The following is a 20,868-nucleotide window of genomic DNA, read 5'->3' as shown; positions in this document are numbered from 1 at the left end:
GGAGAATCGCTTGAACCTGGGAGGCGAAGGCTGCAGTGAGCTGAGATTGTGCCACTGCACTCCAGGCTGGGTGGCAGAGCGAGACTCTGTCTCAAAAAAAAAAAAAAGCATTTTTTAATGTCAAAAATAAACCCTCATATAGAAAAACGGGAAAATTATTATACAGGTTACTCTCTTAGGAATGGCAAAGCATTATGTAGATTTTAAAAAAATGTTTATAGAATTTTTAATGACAACAAATATACTAAATGTTAATGGTATATCTGAATTATATAATTAGTATTTTTTACTTGGTACTTTAGTGTTTTACAACTTTTCTCCAATGAACAGGCATGTGTTTCACAATCAGACAAAAGTAAAATATTACAAATTCTCCAGTTTCTGAGTTCAAAGGCATTTGTACTCAACATTTTATTTCCACATTTTATTGAGGTACGGGAGGACTTCTTTTCTATTCTTAGAAGTGTTTTGCAAACTGTAGGTATTTTTTTAAGTGTTACAGAAAGAGTGTTCAAAGAAGGAACCAGTTTTACAGGTTTACTCCCATAAAGCCACAAGGTTTCCTTAGAACTGTTAGCAGCCTTCATCCTTGGTGTGTCCCAACCACCACGAATGCAGAAAGAAGTAGAAGGACTTACTCCTATTTCAGTGACACGTTCTGCCAAATTCTTTTGTGGTGGTTTCATGGTTAGCGTGCAGACGCCATGATAGAGACTGACCATTGCCAATATGTCCTTGCTAAAATATAAAAGATTCAGACATCAATATGGTGGAGAATGGGAACCTATATAACATGGAAAAGAAGGGCATAGTTTAAATGACAACTATCATTACTATTGTTGTTCTTGACTACTTGTTTTCCTTTCTTTTCTTTCTATGTCTGAGATTAATCAAGAGTAAAGATTCCTAAAATAGACACTTCCATGATTCATTTATTCTCCACGAAGAGCTCTCTCTGCTGCATCTTTCCTGCAGTTCTCTTCTAAAGCAGGAAAACTTTGTTGTTATTTTCCCTCCTCTGTGTCCGACATGAAAGGCAGCTCTGCTCTGCCATGTGCCCCTTCACACCGGAAGCAGCAGGAGCTGCAGCATCAGAGCATGACCTGCCCCGTTCTCAACTCACAGGAGGAAGACAGGAATGAGGACACAGCACCGGGACACAGAAAAACTAAAGATGGCAAATGCTTTCCATCTGAAGGGCATTTCCAACTATCCAAAGGTCTCCTACCACCATCCTCCTAGTGCTGCTGCCAAATACACTCCCAGAATGCTCAACCACTCTGCTTGTGGACTCTGTGACAAGGAGGCGCTCCAGTCCTTGGATGCCTCCATCGTCTCTGGATTAATACATCCAACAAGATCCCATCTTCTTACTCAGTTTCCAGAAACAGATCCTCTGGTAATTGTCAATCGATATCCTCTGGATCCCAACCTCACGGATTGGTAGAAACTGCCTGGTTCACCATGTTGTCAGAGATCAACAGAAAAGAGTGCCATGATTGGTGAGTGATGCATGTCTGTGCTAGTCACAAACAGCTTGCAGCACCACAATTCAACTGCCATCTCTTACTGAACCCCTCCCTTCACATCACCAGGAATTATACTTGTGTCTTAGAAACTTAGTACCTCATAAATGGGGTGCGATATTTCTCTAACTTACAATAGAAAAAGCAAACAAATAACCTCACTGTGCTTTGGGATGGCAAGGTGATGGCACTGTCTCATTCCAGTTGGGGTGCTGAACCAGCCACCGAGGGCATAGAGCACGCTGTGATGTCTACTGCACCCCCAGGTCCCCAAATGTAATGATTTCTCCCTCTGTGCTACCTTTTACTCTTTCTGCCAGGGTCCTGTAGCTCACCCCACTTTTCTCACTGCATTCATCACTCTGTATTGCAATAAATGTGTCAACATGTGTCTTGAGCCCCAGCTAGACTGTAAATTCCTTTAAGGTAGAAATCACATCCTGTTTGTTCAGAGTGGACTGGCAATAAACATTTTTGAATTGAATTGGACTGACTCTCTGGATAAAGATCTAAAAGTCAATTATGTTAGTCTCTGCATGGACATTAAAGAAAAAAGAGGCAGAAAGGCTGTAAAATTGCATCCAAACCCCTCAAATTCTAAATAAACTTTGCTAATTCTCTATAATTTCACAATTGCCTTCATATATACATACAAAAATTCTTTCTTAAGTGGAATTTCAGAAAATTGAATCTTTCCAATGGAGTATGATTTGGTACCAACATTTAGATATGCTTTCTCTCTCTCTCTCTCTCTCTCACACACACACACACACACACACACACACACACACACCATCTTTAAGAACATTAGATGTTCTAATGTACTAAGCACTTCGGGATGGGCTGCTACAATATTCTTGAAGGCGGTTAAGCCTCTTAGACTGCATTCTAAGGACTTTCTAAAGCAATTAAATAAGAAGGAGGGGAAGGCCCAAGACTCCAGCAAGTTCCATGAAGCAATTCAAAATCATATTTTCAGAAGTTCCTTTTAGAAATTCCATTTGCTGGCAGAATATTTATTAACACAATCCTTCAGCAGAGAAAATCATTCACGGAATAAACATGAATACATTTCCAAATCTGTGTGTTAAAACCGTTTCATTATTTTACCCAAAGTTCCTTCTACACCTGCCAAAAATAAGACACCTTCATTTTATACTGTCCAGTGTGTGACCATCAGCCCAGGAAGCTATACCTTTCAATAATTTTCCTTAGTAGAAATAAAATTTAAATTCTTCAAATTCTTCAAGGCTTGTGATTTTGTTTTAAACTGGTTGGAAACAGCACTGAAACAAAATGCACTATTGGGAATCAGGTTATTTAAGTCAGGATGGTTTTCAACGAAAATGTAGAGGAGCAGTGATTGTGAAGATAGATGTGGCTGAAATTATGCTTCTCCCCTGTGATCTAACCCAAGTCGCTATTCTGCCTTTGGCTTCCATACATGTGGCCAGGGTACTAAGGACATTTTGGTCGTTTATTCCCTGACTCAAAATGAAAAGAAATTTGAGGCAGCTAGAATGCCACTGACAGAAGGCGCACCAACATTTTGTTTTCTCAAACACTAATCTTTTTTCCTAACAGTAACTTTTACTTTCCAGAAAAAACGGGAAGACAGACTTGAGACTGACGTGCTAGTGGTTCCTGGTTTTCTCAAAGAGCTGCTGGAAGAAGAACCAACATGGGAATCCCAAGTCCTGGTTTCAGTCACACCAACTAACCTCTCACTCAAGCCACTGTACAGAGGGGATGCTAGGAGTGGGCCCGGGCCCTCTGGAGACCTGGGGACTAGGGACTAGGGAAAAATGCACTGCAACTTGGAATTAAGATTGCAGAGAAGCTGGAGACTGGGGCGGGGGCAACTGAAAAGATGTGATTTCTGTCTTTCAGATAAAGTCATGTTTAGCAAGAACCAACCCTGTGGACATAGGCCCTCCTGGGGCACTGGCTAGTGGTCATTGGGGAAGGATGGCTTTGGGGTGTGTCATACTGTCTGCTCTCTCTGTCCTAAGTACCCCGAGAGAGAGTGGAAAAAAACTGACTGGCCTCTTAAAAATAGAACCATTTCAACCCTAACAGGCTTGAAAGAAACCAGGAATGCAAGACCATCTTGCTTGGGCACCAGGTGAAAGAACTGCCACTTAATTAGGGAAAGAGCCAGCCTCCTGGGGAAGAGCCTCTTCAGTCCTTCAGCCATGGCCAAGCTCTTGTGAGGAGCTGCATGCATCATGCAGTTGCAAGGGGACATGCTTGCACTCTGAACAGACCACACATGACTTCCCCACAGGAGCATCCAGCCCGACCTCTGGGCCCCATCAGCAACCATGCTGTATCACATTGAAGAATGCATGAAACTGGATTAAAACTCATGCCCAAATCATCAGCTAGGTGCGTCTGAACAAATACAGAAGGAGAAAGGCTGATGGAAGGCCAGGCAAAAAACCGGGGTAAAACTAGACCCTTTAGGCTCCAGGGGATTTCTTGTTTCCTGGTAATTCCTTTGCAAGCTCTACTTACAAAGTACTGACTGAGGCTCTCACTGCCCATTTGCTTTTCCACTTTTACCTATATCCCCATGACAAATGGGTAAGGGAGTTTTTATTTGTCCACAATGCTGTCATAAGAACCTAAGGATTTCTGCAACTAGAAAGGCTATTGGCTTATCCAGCCCATATTTCATTGTCTAAATATGAGCTCACAAAAATTTAGCTCCACCAGGTGTCATGGTCTGTTTTGTTAACCGAGATATTCCCAGCTCCCAGGAGAGTACCTGACACACGTAGTAGGCACTCAAAAATATTTGCTGAGTAAAACTGAATTTTAAAGGGGTGCCAAGAAATCCCTGATAGCAGGTTCAGAATTACTGCTTTGCAGTAAAGCAGAAATATCCTTTGGCAGTGGGGCCAGACGACCACAGTGCTGATTTCCCCTTGCTCTTATCAAGATATGTGACCTTCATCAAGTCCCAAAGCTTAGTGAAGGCACTTCTGTGCAGAAGCACACAGGAGACCTGAGCACAGCTGCTTTTACCTGTTTTATCATGAGGGTTATTCATTTTATTTTGTTTGACTAAAGGATTCCCCTGCTAATCATAAATGGTTGAGAAAACCACCGGGCTCTATTGCCCCAAAAGGCTCTACCACCTGATGATATTTCAAATTTCATTCTAGCTACACTGCATTCTTATGATTCCTGAAATATGTCAAAGTCCTTCCTTTCCCAGGGCCAGTCCGCATGCTGTTCCCTCTACCTGGAATGCCCTTTCCCACCCACCTGCTGCTACATCTCTGCGTGACTAACTCCTACTTAAATGCTATTTCCCCAGAACAGCCATCCCTGCTGCCTTCCGCTATGTCTGAGGCCCCTGTTATTTGTTCCCACAGTGCTTTGTCCTCTTTATTGACAGTACCTTTTATAGTTATACCATAATGAAATACATCAATGTGATTATTGGTCAGAGGTCTGTTCTTTTTGCCAGAGGAACATTTCCAGGAGATGAAGGCAGAGATGGGGTCTGTTTGTTCACCACGTGGCTCCCAGAGTTGACCTCATATGTATTATTCAATAACTATTTCTTTAAAAAAAAATTCACTGACTTTTATTTGTGATCCTAGAATCAGGAAAACTTCATTCTCTATAATAGAATAAGCATTCTCCAATTTCTTGAAGGAATAATGAATGACAAGTTTTACAAGCATGAAGATGATGCATAACAGTTCATTACTATGGGGGTACAATCCCATGTACCTTAAGATGTTGGACAAACCTGTAGTTTCCAGTGGTCACATTTCTCTTAGAAAAGTACAACAACGACACTGGCCCTTCCCCAGTTCTCTGGCTTATTCTCTGTTCTATGTGATGTCTCATCACATAGATGGAGGCCAGTGGCTCCTCCATGACATCTCACATTACCTGGGGGAATATATTCCAGGCCTGGGATGTCTAATATGGAAGCCCTCAGCTACACATGGTTAATTACAATTACAGTGATTAAAAGTTAATAAAATTTAAAAATTCAGTTCTTTGGGTACAGTAGTCACATTTCCAGTGCTCAAGAGCCATGTGTGGCCAGTGGCCACTGTCCTGGACACTACTGGGGCAGACCATGCCCACCCATGGAGAAAGTCCTTTTGGATAGCACTGTGTGGGCCCTGCTAAGCTCAATGCATCCCATATTTCTGGGTCATCTTGAACTACGTCACTCCCTCTCTAGAGTTTGCCTTCTTTCCTAATGTCATAACTAGAACTTGCTGCAACCAAATGTTCACTGCTGATCTTTTCTGAAAGGAGAGAAGTGAGGAAGATTTTTACAATTTTCATCTCTCAAAAAAACAACTTCTCTGATCCTTTCCTTCTGCCCAATAGATTTTAAATGTTCTGTTTGTTTTCATTATTTTTATGCCCTTTGCTGGCAACAACTTCTTTCAATGTTGGCCCGCTTAATATTGCTAGGCTGTCTCATTCTACTTCTCGCTGAGGACATGGCCTCATTTCCAATGTGCCCTAACTACATAGAGTCTGCAGTGAGGCCTTGGTGGGTTTCTCATCATTTCTGTCCTTCTGAGACCCCAGTTAGTTTGTTTCTGAAGCAAACTTTAGGCTGCTAAATAATAGTTCCAATATCTCCATTCATCCTTCACTCACATTCCTGTAATCATTAGGGGAAAAAGGCTGGAGAGAAAATCTAAGCAAATCTGCTTTCGTAAACTGAACTCTCTTCATTTTCTGGCCTATTCCTACTGAGATCATCAAGGATTTGATTATTTTGTGATCATTTCCTCCCAGGCTTCTGTCTAATCTTTAGATTAGAGCTTCAGAGCAGTAATTCTTTCTTTCCTCTTTCATAACACTACATTTAAAAGGGATTTTTGCCTTAGTTGATTCTTCCTTTCCTGAAACTTGTAAATTGTCCCCATGTAGCCCCTGCCTTATTTTGGGTTCTTCCCAGAAGCAGACAACAACACAAGAATTCAAGGGCAAGCAATGATTTTGGGGATGTGAGCCCAAGAAACACCCGTAGGAGGTAGAGAAATGAGACAGAGAAGTGAAGGTGGTCAATAAAAGGTGTGTTATCAAACCAGCTACCACTGTAGACAACTGGAGCCGAATCCCACGAGTGAATTCCAGGAAGCAATGTAAAGCATGTGCTCTTGAGGAAGGAAGCTGGGGTACTAATACACCAATTCCTGCAGTCGTCATTTGAGAGTGATTCTTGGACAAGGGCATTATTTCCCTACACTTTCACGCTTCTACTCCACAGGCAAAACATGCTTTGTGAGTCAAAGAAAGCCCTTGGACAAAGAAGTGAAGTCAGAACTTGATGTGGTAAGGGTGAGAAGCTCCAGGCAGGGTCCTGACAGCAGCTGCTCCACTCTCCAATCAGGTTCTTAATCAATCTCTATTGGGAAATCCTTTGGGACAAGTCACTTAACCTTTCCATTGTTCGGTATTCTCATCAGCCCAATAATGGGTCCAAAGTAGATGATCCCTAAAGTTCTGGAAACATTTGTTGATTATTTCAGGCTCTGAACTACTTTCCAATACATATCTGAGTGGATGCCTCTTATCCCCAAGACTGACAGTAGACTATCAGATGCAACAATCGTTTCTATCTAGAAGTCTTTCATCAGTTCCTCTGTCACTCACGGTAGTTTGCTGCATGAGCTGTTCTTACTCTCCAAGACTACCCGTGAGAGATAAGAGAGGCTGGTGTCATCACTGGCAGCGCCATCCCACTTCTGTGGACTCGTGCTTCAGCCACTGTCTGACCTCAGAGGTTTGCCTAACATTCATTCTAGGAACTGTCTCATGATTCTTTTTTTTTTTTTTAGATGGAGTTTCACTCTTGCCACCCAGGCTGGAGTGCAATGGCACGATCTTGGCTCACTGCAACCTCCGCCTCCTGGGTTCAAACGATTCTCCTGCCTCAGCCTCCCAAGTAGCTGGGACTACAGGTGTGCACCACCATACCCGGCTAATTTTTGTATTTTTAGTAGAGATGGGGTTTCACCAACTTGGCCAGGCTCGTCTCGAACTCCTGACTTCATGATCCACCTGCCTCGGCCTCCCAAAGTGCTGGGATTACAGGCGTGAGCCACTGCGCCCGGCCGTCTCATGATTCTTTTGACAATCTCAGGAAGAGCAATTGGGACCATTGTCTCTTTTGGACCTCAGTCATTTTCCCTCCTGAAATGGAGGGGAGCTTACCAAATGCCAGGCATGCTCTAAGCACTTTACGTTGAGCAGCTCACACACTTGATGACAGCCTTATGAAACATGGGTGAAAATTGAGAAAATCGAGGAACTGGGATTTAAATATTTGCCCCAGATCAAGCTTCTGATCAAGATGGAGTAATGGAATGGATTTACCCTCCTACATTAAACAACCAAAAATAAATAAATAAGCAAAATATATAAAACAGTTTTCAAGAAAATAGATATCAGGCATAAAAGGGCAGTGATCCCCAAAAGATGAGAAATGAATGGCATGAGCCCTAGAAACCCCTCTGCTTACTGCCTTGAGAGAGATTCCAAGATGCTGCAGCATGGGGAGGGAAACACAGAAGCAGACTGGCAGGATTCTTAAACTGGGGAGATGGAGTTGAGAGTCTAAGGAGACCAAGACAGCTACAGTCCTCAGGGAAGGGCACTAGGGAGAAGACAGCTGATCAGGCACAGAATTCTAGAGGGTTGCAGAGGGTCCCACAGGAGCATTCAGCCGAGCACTGATCAGCACATACAGATGAAGAGCCTACCTGAGAAAGAACCACTCAAAGAGGTTAGAGGTCACAGCGTCCGACACTCACACAGGGCTAGGAAAAGTGCCTGTTCTCAACAGCAAGACTGGAAAATGGAAAGATTCCTGGGGCAGTGGGTAGAGTACATGGCAAGGTCTTGCCTCAGAAGCGGGTAATAATTAGCCCTAGTGAGCATTGCTGTGATCCTGCCCAACAAGTCAAAAAAGTAAGATCCAAAAGAACGAAACTGTGTCCAAGTAGCTTAACTGAATCTCAGAACAAAACTCAAGAATATTTATAAGAATACAAACATATCTAGCACCTAATAAGGTAAAATCCACAATGTCTGTATATCCAGTCAAAAATGACCAACTGTACAAAGGAGTACAAAAACAGGACCCATAATGAGGAGATAAATCAATCAATCAAAACTAATCAAGAACGGACACAGATGATAGAATTAGAGCAAAGACGTTAGAAAAGTTGTTATAACTATCTGTTCTATGTTCCAAAAGTTATGTAGAGACATGGAAGATATAAAAAAGATTTAAATTGAGCATCTCTAAGTGAAAACCACACTATCTGAGAAAAATATGCTGGACAAGATTAACAGCAGAGTAGATGTTTCATCTAATAAAAGATTAGTGACATCAAAGATATACCAATAGAAACTATCCAAAATAAAAGAGAACAAAAGGATATTTCAACACTTCCTCTCAATCCCTAATATAACAAGTAGACAGAAAGCCAGTAAGTAGATAGTAGATTTAAACAACTCTACCAACTGGACCAAATTGACAGTTATAAAACACTCCATCCAACAACAGCAGAAAGCATGTTCTTTTCAGGTGCACACAGAACAGTTGTCAAAACAAACCATATTCTGGGCCATAAAATTAGCCTCGATTATAATAACTTAAAAGGATTCAGGTCATACAAAGTTTGTTCCCTGTCCATAGTTGAATTATACTAGAAATCAATCACAAAGGGATAACTGAAAAATCTCCAAAGTATTTGGAAACAAAATAATATATTTCTAAATAATCAATATGTCAAAGAAGAATTCTAAGAGAAATTAGAAATATTTTTGAAATGAATGAAAATAAAAACATACCATATCAAACATTGCCAGATGTCATCAAGTAAGGGGAAATATATAGACCTTATCTATATTGAAAAAGAAGAAAGGTTTCAAATCAGTGATCTCAGCTTCCACCCTAAGAAACTAGGAAAAGAAGAGCAAATAAAACAAATAAAACTCAAAGTAAGTGGAAGATAGAAAATAATAAAGATCAGAGTGGGATCAACGAAATATAAAATAAACAAACGAAGAAAACAACAATTAAAAAAATCAATGGGGATAGCATTAGGAGATATACCTAATGCTAAATGACGAGTTAATGGGTGCAGCACACCAGCATGGCACATGTATACATATGTAACTAATCTGCACATTGTGCACATGTACCCTAAAACTTAAAGTATAATAATAATAATAATAATAATAATAAAAGAAAATCAATGAAACCAAAAGCTGATTCTTGAGATGGTCATAAAAAAATGATAACTATTCAGACAGATCAGGAATGAGGGAGGTGACATCAACACAGATTCTATATATATGTAATGGACACTAAGTAGACATTTGAACAACCTTATGTCAATAAATTTGACAACATGGATGAAATGAACACATTCCTGAACAAATCACCAAAGAAACAGATAATTTGAATAGCTTTCATCTACTAAAGAAATTGAATTTATAGCTAAAAACGTTAATGCAAATAAAACTACAACTCTAGGCCCAGAAGGCTTCACTGGTAAGTTCTACCAACTAAGAAATAAATAATACCAATCACACACAAAACTTGTCTAGCTCCCATGTAACTTATTTTATGAAGCCAGAATTATTCTGAAGACTAAAACAGAATAATTAATCTAATAGTGAAAGATTAAATGCATTTCCCAGATATGGAGCAAAACAAGGATAGCTACTCTCCTCACTTCTGTTCAAAATTACAGAAGTTCTAGCCAGTGCAATAAGACAAGAAAAATAAATAAAACGTCTTTCTTCACATTGGAAAGACAAAAGTAAAACTGTCTTCATTTGCACATGTTATAAACCTCTCTGTGGAAAATTTAATGTTGTAGACTAAAAGGTATTAGAACAAATATGTGAGTTTCACAAGGTTGCAAGATACAAAATCAATATGCAAAAATCTATCATATTTTTAAATGCTAAGAATGAACAATTAAAAGTTGAAATGAAAACAAAATATCAAAAATTTAAAAAGCCACACACTTTTTAACATCAAAAATGGGATAAATCTGACAAAAGATGTGTAAGATCTGTACAATGAAAATTACAAAACATTGCTGAGAGAAATTGAACACTGAAGTAAATGGAGCGATATACCATATTCATGTGTTGGAAGACTCATTATTACTAAGATATCAATTCTCCCCAGTTTGATCTGTAGATTCAACACAATCCCAATCAAAATCTCAACAGTATTTTTTAAAGAAGAGGAAAAAAGTTATAGAGCCTTTAAGTTAAGTAATAAAGGTATATCAATGGTTAGTCACACAAGTAAAATCCTAAGTCAAAAGGAAATGATTACCAATAGAAGAGAGAAGGCTCTAATTCCTGAGATAAGTAAAAAGTAATAATTTAAGAGAAAGAAGCCAAGATAGAAAAAAGAAGTAGAAAACATCCATAATCTAATAAGGTAGGTTATTATTCCTCTAGAGCAGTGTTTTAAGAAAATGGTGTTGGTTTTCTCCACAGGGCCTCTTCCTTGCTCAAGTGGCAGATTAATAGCCAGCTTTCTCATTCTCTGTGAGCCTCTCACTTCCTACTGGAATCTCATTTCCTGTTGCCCTAGACCTCCTCCTCCTTCAGACTCTCACACAACTAACAGCCCTTTCAACATCATAACAATAGTTCCAAATTATGTTATTTCCTGGAAGCTTCCAACTTATTTAATAGATGCAGACTCTGGCTATTTTAACAGCCTCAAACTTTAGAATCTTTACCTTGCTTTCTTTATCTGTTTAATTACCATTCAAAAAAAAAAAAGAAAGAAAAAAAAGCACAACCTTTTCCTTTATAACCACATTTTGAAAAAAGCTAACATTTTTAAGGCAAAATGAAATAAGAAATATGGAAACACCATTTCTGCTTTTGAAGACAACAAATGTCTGTTATCCATAAGAAGTTGTTTTTAGGATTTTGTTTTCCTTCGAAGTTTGAAAACACTGCTCAACTCCTGGGCTCAAGTCTTGTTTTCTTTCCAACTGTTGTGGTTTCCAACTAGTTTCTTATCTTGATTGGAGGGCTTGGCGTCAAGATAACGCCATCTCAAAAAAATTATTTCATACCTTTGGCAAGAACCTAACTGGTTATGATGTACAACAAATTACGTGTATCTTGAGAGGAGAAAAAATATGGATTGTGGAAGAAAATTTGCTAATGAGAAAAAGATAATGTAAGATTTAAGAGTTTCAAATATGTATCTTAAAAATATGTAAGACATGGAATGAGGGAAAATTTGAAAAGTGGGTATGATATGTTTACATTGAGACCGAAAGAATGAATTCTATTGAGTTGGGTTGAAATGCAAACGCATATACAAACACATTTATCAAAGTGTCTAGTGTATGCTCATGTGTTTGCTACCTCCAATATTTAGCAATGTTAAAGATCACTTTCTCATTTACCCTTCAGGCCAAGTTCTGTTCTAAATTCAATCCCACCTATACTAACACAGGCCATGTGTACATATCCTGAAGCAGAATTCAGTTCTGTTGACTGAGATGAAAATGCAAAAGAACATTCACACACGAGGTTGGCAAGTGGAGATGTTAGAGTCTGCATGCATGCTTTGACACATTTTTTTTTTTCTGGCACTAATTACCGTGATTTGACATGACTGCATATTTTTTAGACACTATATGATCCTGGCAAATGAAAGTGTCAGTGAAAATTATACTCCATCAGCTTAAACCTTCCTAAATGCCAGAGAAGTAATTTGATCTGCACTATGAGCAAAGTCTTAAAACAGTGCTGATACTGATCATGTTTCATTCCAACCAAAGGCTGTGAACAATGCGTGGCTATTATTTATTGGGTTTAAACCACTGCATGTTCTAGACCTGCTGTGTTCAATAGGATAGCGACTGACAACATGGCTATTGAGCATTCAAAATGTGAATAGTCTGAATTGATATGTGCTATAAGTGTAAAATATACATCAGATTTTGAAGAATTATTATAAAAAGAGAATTTAATAGCTCATTAATAATTTGTATATTGACTTCATGTTGATGATATTGTCTCAATACTAAAATGGGCAAAATAAAATATATTATTCAAGTCAAGTTTACCTGTTCATTTTTACTTTATTTAATTAGCTATTAGAAAATTTAAAAGTTTATTATGTCTTGCTTTATTGTTATTGTAAACAGTAAAGATTAATAAACCTTGTATACTCATTGCTTGGTCTATTTCAAAGTGCACCAATTTGAAAGGCAAAAGCAAGAGCACATCAACCTTTGCGAGCCAACTCGTATACCCATTAGAAATTTAAACATCTGGGAACCAGGATATTGGTAATTTCCTTTTGCAGAGCCATAAATGGTCATCTTTTCAAGGGTTATCATACAAATTCTACAATGACAAGTAATTCCTAGTAATCATTTTTGTGTCATGTTGCAGCCAAAATATCATTCTCGTTATTAAAATCAATCAAACCAACCATCTCAGGGTTTGGAGGGTGTGGGTCCTGTTGGCTCAGAGCTAGAAGACCAAAGCCCCAAATAGCCCCAAACCATCTCCTCTAGGCTCATGACCTGCCACTACCTACCCCACTCCAATTCTCGAAACACAGGTATGAACTCTTCATTATTCTCCAAGTACACACAACCTTTTACAACCCCATGCCTTTTCACATGCTATTCTCCTTCCTGGAATGCTATGATCCCCTTTTTCTGCCTGCAAAATTCCTACTCATACTTTAAAACCCAACTTGGATGCCTCCTTCTTTGTAGGTCATCCCCCTCTGGCTCCTGCAGTGTTCTGACATTTTCAGCATTTAGTTACTAGAGCACAGCTAGATTTCATTGTCATTATTTGAGTATCTCTCTGCTCATGTGAGCAGGAACTATCTTGTCTAATTTGTAGTTCTCTACATGCCTACAGAACTGTCAGACCAACAGAGCAAATTTTGTGTTGGTATGTGTGTATGCACACACACATTTGCAAACACATACACCTAGGAAAGAAAAATCTACAAACTAGATAGAGTTATACACCAAAATGTTAACATGGGTCAGTTCTGATGTTGAGATCATGTGGCTCATAAGCGACTTTTTAAAATTGTGGTAAAATGAATATGACATAAAATTTACCATTTTAACCATTTCTAAGTGTACAGTCTGTAGTGTTAAGTATACCCACATTTTTGTGCAACCTGTTCCCAGAACTTTTTCATCTTGCAAACCTGAAACTCTATGACCATTACACAATAGCTCCCCTTATTTCTCCCCCCAGTACCTGGCAACCACCATCCAACTTCCTGTTTCTGTGATTCTGCCTGTACCTGATGCCACACATAAGTGACACCATATAGTATTTGTCTTTTTATAACTGATTTATTTCATCCATATTGTAACTTGTGTCAGAATTGTCTTCCTTTTTAAGGTTAAATAATGTTGTATGCTTACGCCACATTTTGTTTATCCATTCATCAATCATTAGACATTTGGGTTGCTCCCACATTTTGACTGCTGTAAATAATGCTGCTGTGAACATGTGGGTACAGATATCTGAGTGTCTGCTTTCAGTCCTTCAGGCATATACCTAGAAGTGGAATTTCTGGATCTTATGGCAATTCTACTTTTAATTTTTTGAGGAATTACCTTACTGTTTTCCACTGTGGCTGCACCATTTTACATTCCCTCCAAGAGTACACAAAGGCTCCAATTTCTCCACAGACTTATCAACACTTGTTATTTCCTGTTTTGTTTGTTTTTTATAACAGCCATCCTACTAGGTAAGAGGTGATATCTCATTGCAGCTTTGATCTGCATTTCCCTAGTGACTGGTGACATGGAGCATTTTTTCATACACTTGTCTGCTACTTGTACATCTTCTTTGAAGGAATGTCTATTCAAGTCCTTTATTGATTTTTTTGGGTTATTTAGGTTTTCTTGTTTGCTTTTAGATGTGGGACTTCTTTATATATCCTGGATATTAACTTATGACCAGATATATAATTTGCAAGTATTTTCTCCCATTCTGTAGGTTGCCTTTTCACTCTGTTGATAGTGTTTTTTAATTGGTGAAAGTTTTTCATTTGGATGCAGTCCAATTCAGATATTTCTACTTTTGTTGCCTATGGTTTTGGTGTCATATCTGAGAAATCCCTGCAAAATCCAACAGCAGGAAGCTTTACTCCTATGTTTTCTTCTAAGAATTTTATATTTTTAGGTCTTTGATCCATTTTGACTTAATTTTTGTCTATAGTGTAAGGTAAGAGCTCAACTTCATCCTTTTGCATGTAGATATCAAGTTTACCCAAACACATTTGTTGAAGAGACTGTCCTTTCCCCGTTGAATAGTCTTGGGACTCTTGTTGAAAATAATTTGACCATATATGTGAGGGTTAATGTATGGGCTACTTATTCTATTCCATTGATCTATGTCTGTCTTTACACAAGTACTACACTGTTTTGATCACTGTAGCTTTGTAATATATTTTGAAATCAGTAAGTGTGAGACTTCCAACTTCACTCTTTTTCAAGATTGTTTTGGCTATTTGGGGTCCCTTAAGATTCTATATGAATTTTAGGGTGGATTTTTCTAATTCTTCAAAAAACACTATTACAATTTTGATGGGTATTATATTAAATATGTAGATCATTTTGTGTGATTTTGACATCTTAACAATATTAACTATTCCAATTACATAAACATGGGATGTCTTTTCATCTATTTACATTTTTAAACAATTTCTTTCATCAACATTCTGTAATTTTGAATGGACAAATCTTTTGCCTCCCTCCTTGGTTAAGTTTATTCCTAAGTATTTTATTCTTTTTGATAATGTTATAAATAAAATTGTTTTCGTAGTTTCATTTTCAGCTTATTCATTATTATTTTATAGAAATGTAACTGATTTTTGTATGTTGATCCCATATGCAGCAAATGGGCTAAATTTCTTTATTAGTAACAACAGTTTGTTTTCTACATATAAGATCATGTTGCCTATGATAGAGATAATTTTACTACTTCTTTTCCAATACCTTTTATTTATTTTTCTTGCCTAATTGCTCTGGTTAGGATTTCCAGTGATATGTTGAGCAAACCAGCAAAAGCGAGCAGCCTCATTTCTAAGGGTTGGTGTGAGTGTGCTTTGCTTCTTCCACAGTCTCTATCATACCCTCGAGTACCCCGAATGGCCATCCTGATCTTAGGAAAAATGCTTTCAGTTTTTCATCATAAAGAATGATGTCAGGCTATGGGTATCAGTGATTTTTATGTTTTCTGTGTATATTTCTATATTTCATAAGTTTTCTGTATGAGATTATGCATATTTTTAATAATCAGATTAAAAGTTATTTAACAAACAATAATTTGTTGGCCAGATCATGATTGAACTACTTCACTGAAAAATGTACTCTGTGCTTGAGGATAACTAGGTGTGATCAGAGATAAGAAATGGACAGGAAGTGAGGTATGTTTTTGTTCTGGCCATAAAGATGGACAAGATAAGAGAGGATCTTTCCCCTTTTGACTGCAAGCTCTCCTTTCCTTGCAAGAAGGGAAAGGCTCACTCAATTACTGTCAGCAAACTAAACATGTGATCACCTGCCTTTGTGGTGGTCTTTTTTCTGGTAAAGATTTACCCACATATCATACTCACATTTGTCATTTGAAATGAAGATGCATGACAGATCTGTATGTTATAGGTCAAAGGTTGATACACTTTCACTCTGGCTTAATGATGTCATCCAGCTAGGGTAACAGGAGGACCATTGCCTGGCAAACAGGAGATCATCAGTCTCAATGGCACATAAAATAATCTTACAATGTCATTACCATGCGAGCCAGGGCACAGCCTCAGTTTTGCATTTGGTTCTAGTTCTTATTGAGAGAAATCTTGCTTGGTCAGCACCCTCCCACAAACAGCTGATGAAGCCACAGCAAAGCTCACAGCCAAGCTGGAAGTATCCAGGCCCAGCCCTGGGAGCTATGGTGGAACATTTCTCATCACTCCATAAGTCTTCTCTAAAACTTTAAACACTGAGAAGGTTCCTATATCCTCCACTCTCAAGAAACGCTAATAGAACATGCTGGAATCCATGTGCTTTGGGGCATTTGAGGCAGACTAAGGCATTTGAATGAATTCTGTCCCTCCGTGACCACCTTTTGCACACCTGTACCCACAGGTGATCAGAGGGCCCAATACAAGGGACCTTCAGATGTAACTGTTGTTTGTTTATCCCTTAGAATTACAACTCAGGCTCAAGAAACTGTTAAGATACAAATCTTAATTCCTCACCTGACCTCTAAACATCTATGCTCCAAGGACGTTTCTTTTTTTCAATCAACAAACATTAATTGTGTATCTACTGTGTGCCCCTGACACCTAGGCAAACAGCAGGACTCTATCATTGGTCTCATGAAGTTAGATTTCTGAAAGGGAGATGGACAATAAATGAAGGGTCATCAGTACCCAGAACATTTGTTCCCTTCTCCAGGCACATGATTTGGAGACACTGCTTGCTACCTGCCTGCTGACAAAAAGTCAATGTAGCAGGGACAGAAGCCAAGTCTCCAGAATGTCTCTTTATAGACACAGGCCTCAAGAGGCCAGAGGAGTGAGTCTTCTTAGCTAAGGAAAAACCTCTGCATTTTTCTGTGAGACTTTTCCAGACATAGAGGCTGTGTAAACTCTCTTGGGGTCAGCCAAGGCCCCTCCCAAAGACTGAAGACTCCCAAAGACTATGCTCCCTCTGGCAGCATAACTAAAAATGCAGTGTTCTGGGCCAGTGGTTCTTGCACTTGAGAGTGCCTCCAAATTCCCTGAAGGCTAGTTATAGCATACACTGCATGGCCCCACCCCAGAGGTTCTGATTCAGGAAGTCTAGATGGGCCCTGAGAATTTGCATTCCCAAGTTCCTAAGTGATGTGGCCTGCTGGATGTGGGACACCAGTCTGAGGTCCACTGGTTTAGATTTTGTATTTGTGCCCTCAAGAAAAACTGGGCTACAGGATGCTTCACCTTGGAGATCTGCAAAGCCTACCCTCAGACGAGACACTCCTCTACATTCCTCAGTAACACGCATCTAGACTCACACCCAGGGACTATGAGATACATTCATTCACCCACAGTTACTCAGTCATCAAGAAGTCATCAAGACACTACTGGTGGTTCACTATGGCCCAGAGCTTGGTTAGTAGCCTTGGGAAATATAAAAAGAAGAGAATTCTCTTGAGGCCTAACCTAAGGAGCCAAGGGTGTTAGTGGGGTTAGGGGTAAAAAGGCTTCCTCGAATCTGTTAAACACCAGAACAAGACAGCTTGGGTTAAATACCACATAAGCAGTGATGACAAGATGTTCTGGCTCCAGGATGGTCCCACAGCCCCTGATCTCAGACCTTCCCTAGCACCAGGGTGGCTTTGCAACCCTGGGCTTCAAGCCCACACTGGTGCCAGGCCAGCCTCCAGAGCCCAAGGCTACAGTCTGGCTCCCAAAGACTCAGCCCTCAGACCTGCTACACTTCCAGGCAAGCCCCTGCAGCCTCAGAATTCAGGACCACCTAGTGCAAGGCTGGCCTCTACAGCCCCAAGCTACAAATCTGCACCTGCAGACCCAGTCTCCAGGCCTCCCCAGGCTCAATGTCAGTCCCTTTGGCCTGAGGCACCAGGCCAATACCTGTAGATACAGCCTCCCTGCCAGGCCTATGCTGGAAATTCCCACGTTGGAAATTCAGCAATTACAGCTGATACAGGAAATTCAGCAAATGTAGGCTCCAGGTCCAGCCAGGCCCTGTGACTCTAAGCAACAGGTCATTCCCCACAGCTCCATGGTCCAGCAAACTCAGCATTTAATTCTGCCCTGTAGATCATCACACTGGGTAGACCTCTGTGGACCCAGCCTCCAGGCCTGCCCCAGTGCCAGGCCATTCCTCATGGTCCTATAATACAGGCCAGACACATGGACCTAGCCTCCAAGCCAGGCCCTGTGGACCCAGGCACCAGGCCTGGTGAACTGATGAATGAGGCACCAGGCAAGCCTACCAAGGACTTTAGTGGCAAGCCCACCCATGGACCACACCAGATGGTCCATTGAGCATCTCTGGATCAGCTGACTGGTGAAGGGCTTTTCCAAATGGGCAGATACCAACACATGGCCACAAGGATCACAAATAATCAGGGAAACATGACACCAACAAAGAAACGAAATGAAAAACATTAGCTGACCTCAAAATATAGAAATTTATAAACTGCCTGGCCAAAGAATTCAAAATAATAATCTTAAAGAAACTTAGTGAGCTGCAAGAGATAGCAAACAACTAAACAAAAATCAGGAAACAAAAAACCAAAATGGTAAATTCAACAAAGAGCTAGAAACCATAAAAAGGAAACAACAAAAATTCTGGAGCTAAAGAACACAATGACTGAACTGAAAGTTTTTTCACAACAAACTCAATCAAACAGAAGAAAGAATCATTGAGCTTAAAGAAAGGTCATTTGAGATTACCCAGTCAGAACAACAACAACAACACCAAAAATTTAAAGAGTGAAGAAAGGATATGGGAAATATGGAACACAATCAAGCATACCAATAAGAAAGTTCCGGAAGGAACACAGAGAGAGCAAGGGGCTAAAAGCATATTAAACAAATAATGACAGAAAATCTTCCAAATCTGGAAAGGGAAGTTAATATTCAGATATATACATTCCAAAGAGCCCCAAATATATTAAAGATAAAGAGATCTTCATCAAGACACAATTATAATACAATTCTCAAAAGTCAAAGACAAAAAGTAATAATTTTGAAAGCAGTAAGAGAAAAGCAAATTGCCACTTACAAGGGAATGTCTGTTAGACTATCAGAAGATTTCTCACCAGAAACATTGGAGGCCAGGAAAGAGTGCAGTGATATATTCAAAGTATCGAAGAAAAAAAAAAACAAAACCCTGCTCACCAAGAATATTATACCCAGCAAGACTGTCCTTCAGAAATGAAGGACAGATAAGGACTTTCCCTGACAGACAAAAGGTATGAGAGTTAATCATCACTAGATTTGCATTATAAGAAATGCCAAAGGGAGTTCTTCAAGTAGAAACAAAAGAATACTAACATGAAAGCATGTAAAAGTATAAAACTCAATTTAAAGGTAAGAATATAGTGAAATTGAGGGTATTCTAATACTATACTAGTGGTGTATAAATCACTTTTAGTTCCAGTGTAACAGTTAAAAAAGTATTAAAAATAACTGTATATACAATAATTTAATAAGGATATATAAAAGATATAAATTATGATATTAATAACACAATGTTTGGGGGAAGAGAAGCTAAAATGTAGAGTTTTTGTATATAATGAATAGTAAGCTGTTATCAGATTAAAATATACTGTAATAACTATAAGATGTTTTATGTAAGCTTCATGGTAACAATAAAGATAAATCATAAAAGATAAAGAGAAAAGAATCAAAGCATATCACTACAAAAATAATCAAATCACAAAGGAAGACAGCAAGATTGGAAGAACTGAAGAAAGGAACTGCAAAAGAGTCACAAAACAATTTTAAAATGATAGTACTTTAGATATAAATGGCTGAAATTATCCAATTAAAAGACTGAATGGATTAAAGAAACAAGAGCTGACCATATGCTAACTACAAAAGATTCACTTTAGTTTTAAGAACACGCATAGGCTGAAAGTGAAAAGATGGAAAAAGAAATTCCATGCAAATAGGAACTAAAAACAAGCGAGAGAGGATAGCTATATTTATTTACAGTGGCCCAATCTCGGCTCACTGCAAGCTCCATCTGCCGGGTTCACACCATTCTCCTGCCCTCAGCCTCCCGAGTAGCTGGGACTACAGGCGCCTGCCAACACACCCGGCTAATTTTTTATATTTTTAGTAGAGACGGGGTTTCACCGTGTTAGCCAGGATGGTCTTCATCTCCTGACCTCGTGATCCACCTGCCTCGGCCTCCCAAAGTGCTGGGATTACAGGCATGAGCCACCGCGCCCGGCCGAGGATAGCTATGCTTATATCAGACAAAATAGAATTTAAGTTAAAAACTGTCACAAGGACAAAAAAGGTCATTATATAATGATAAAGGGGGTAAATTCACCAAGAAGATACAGCAATTTTAAATACATTTACATCCAACACCAGAACACCTAAATATGTGAAGCAAATATTAATAGAAGTAAACGGAGAAATAGAAAGCAATACAAAAATAGGGATAGTTAGATAAAACAAAGAAGATCTACTATTTTATAGTACAACAGGGTGACTACAGTCAATAATAACTTAATTGTACATTTTAAAATAACTAAGAGCGTAATTGGATTAAGA

General features: G+C 39.1%; 1 protein-coding gene across 2 annotated transcripts in view; it reads right to left on the bottom strand.

Moving 5' to 3' along the window:
* The window catches only part of SLC24A3 (solute carrier family 24 member 3), a 510,137-nt gene that overhangs the window by 316,232 nt on the left and 173,037 nt on the right, over positions 1-20,868 (bottom strand). The window lies entirely within an intron of this gene.

This window comes from Pongo abelii, chromosome 21 (assembly GCF_028885655.2).
Source record: "Pongo abelii isolate AG06213 chromosome 21, NHGRI_mPonAbe1-v2.0_pri, whole genome shotgun sequence".
NCBI classification, from domain to species: Eukaryota; Metazoa; Chordata; class Mammalia; order Primates; family Hominidae; genus Pongo; species Pongo abelii.
Note: the sequence above shows the minus strand (reverse complement) of the source record. Positions and strands in the feature narration are given on the sequence as shown.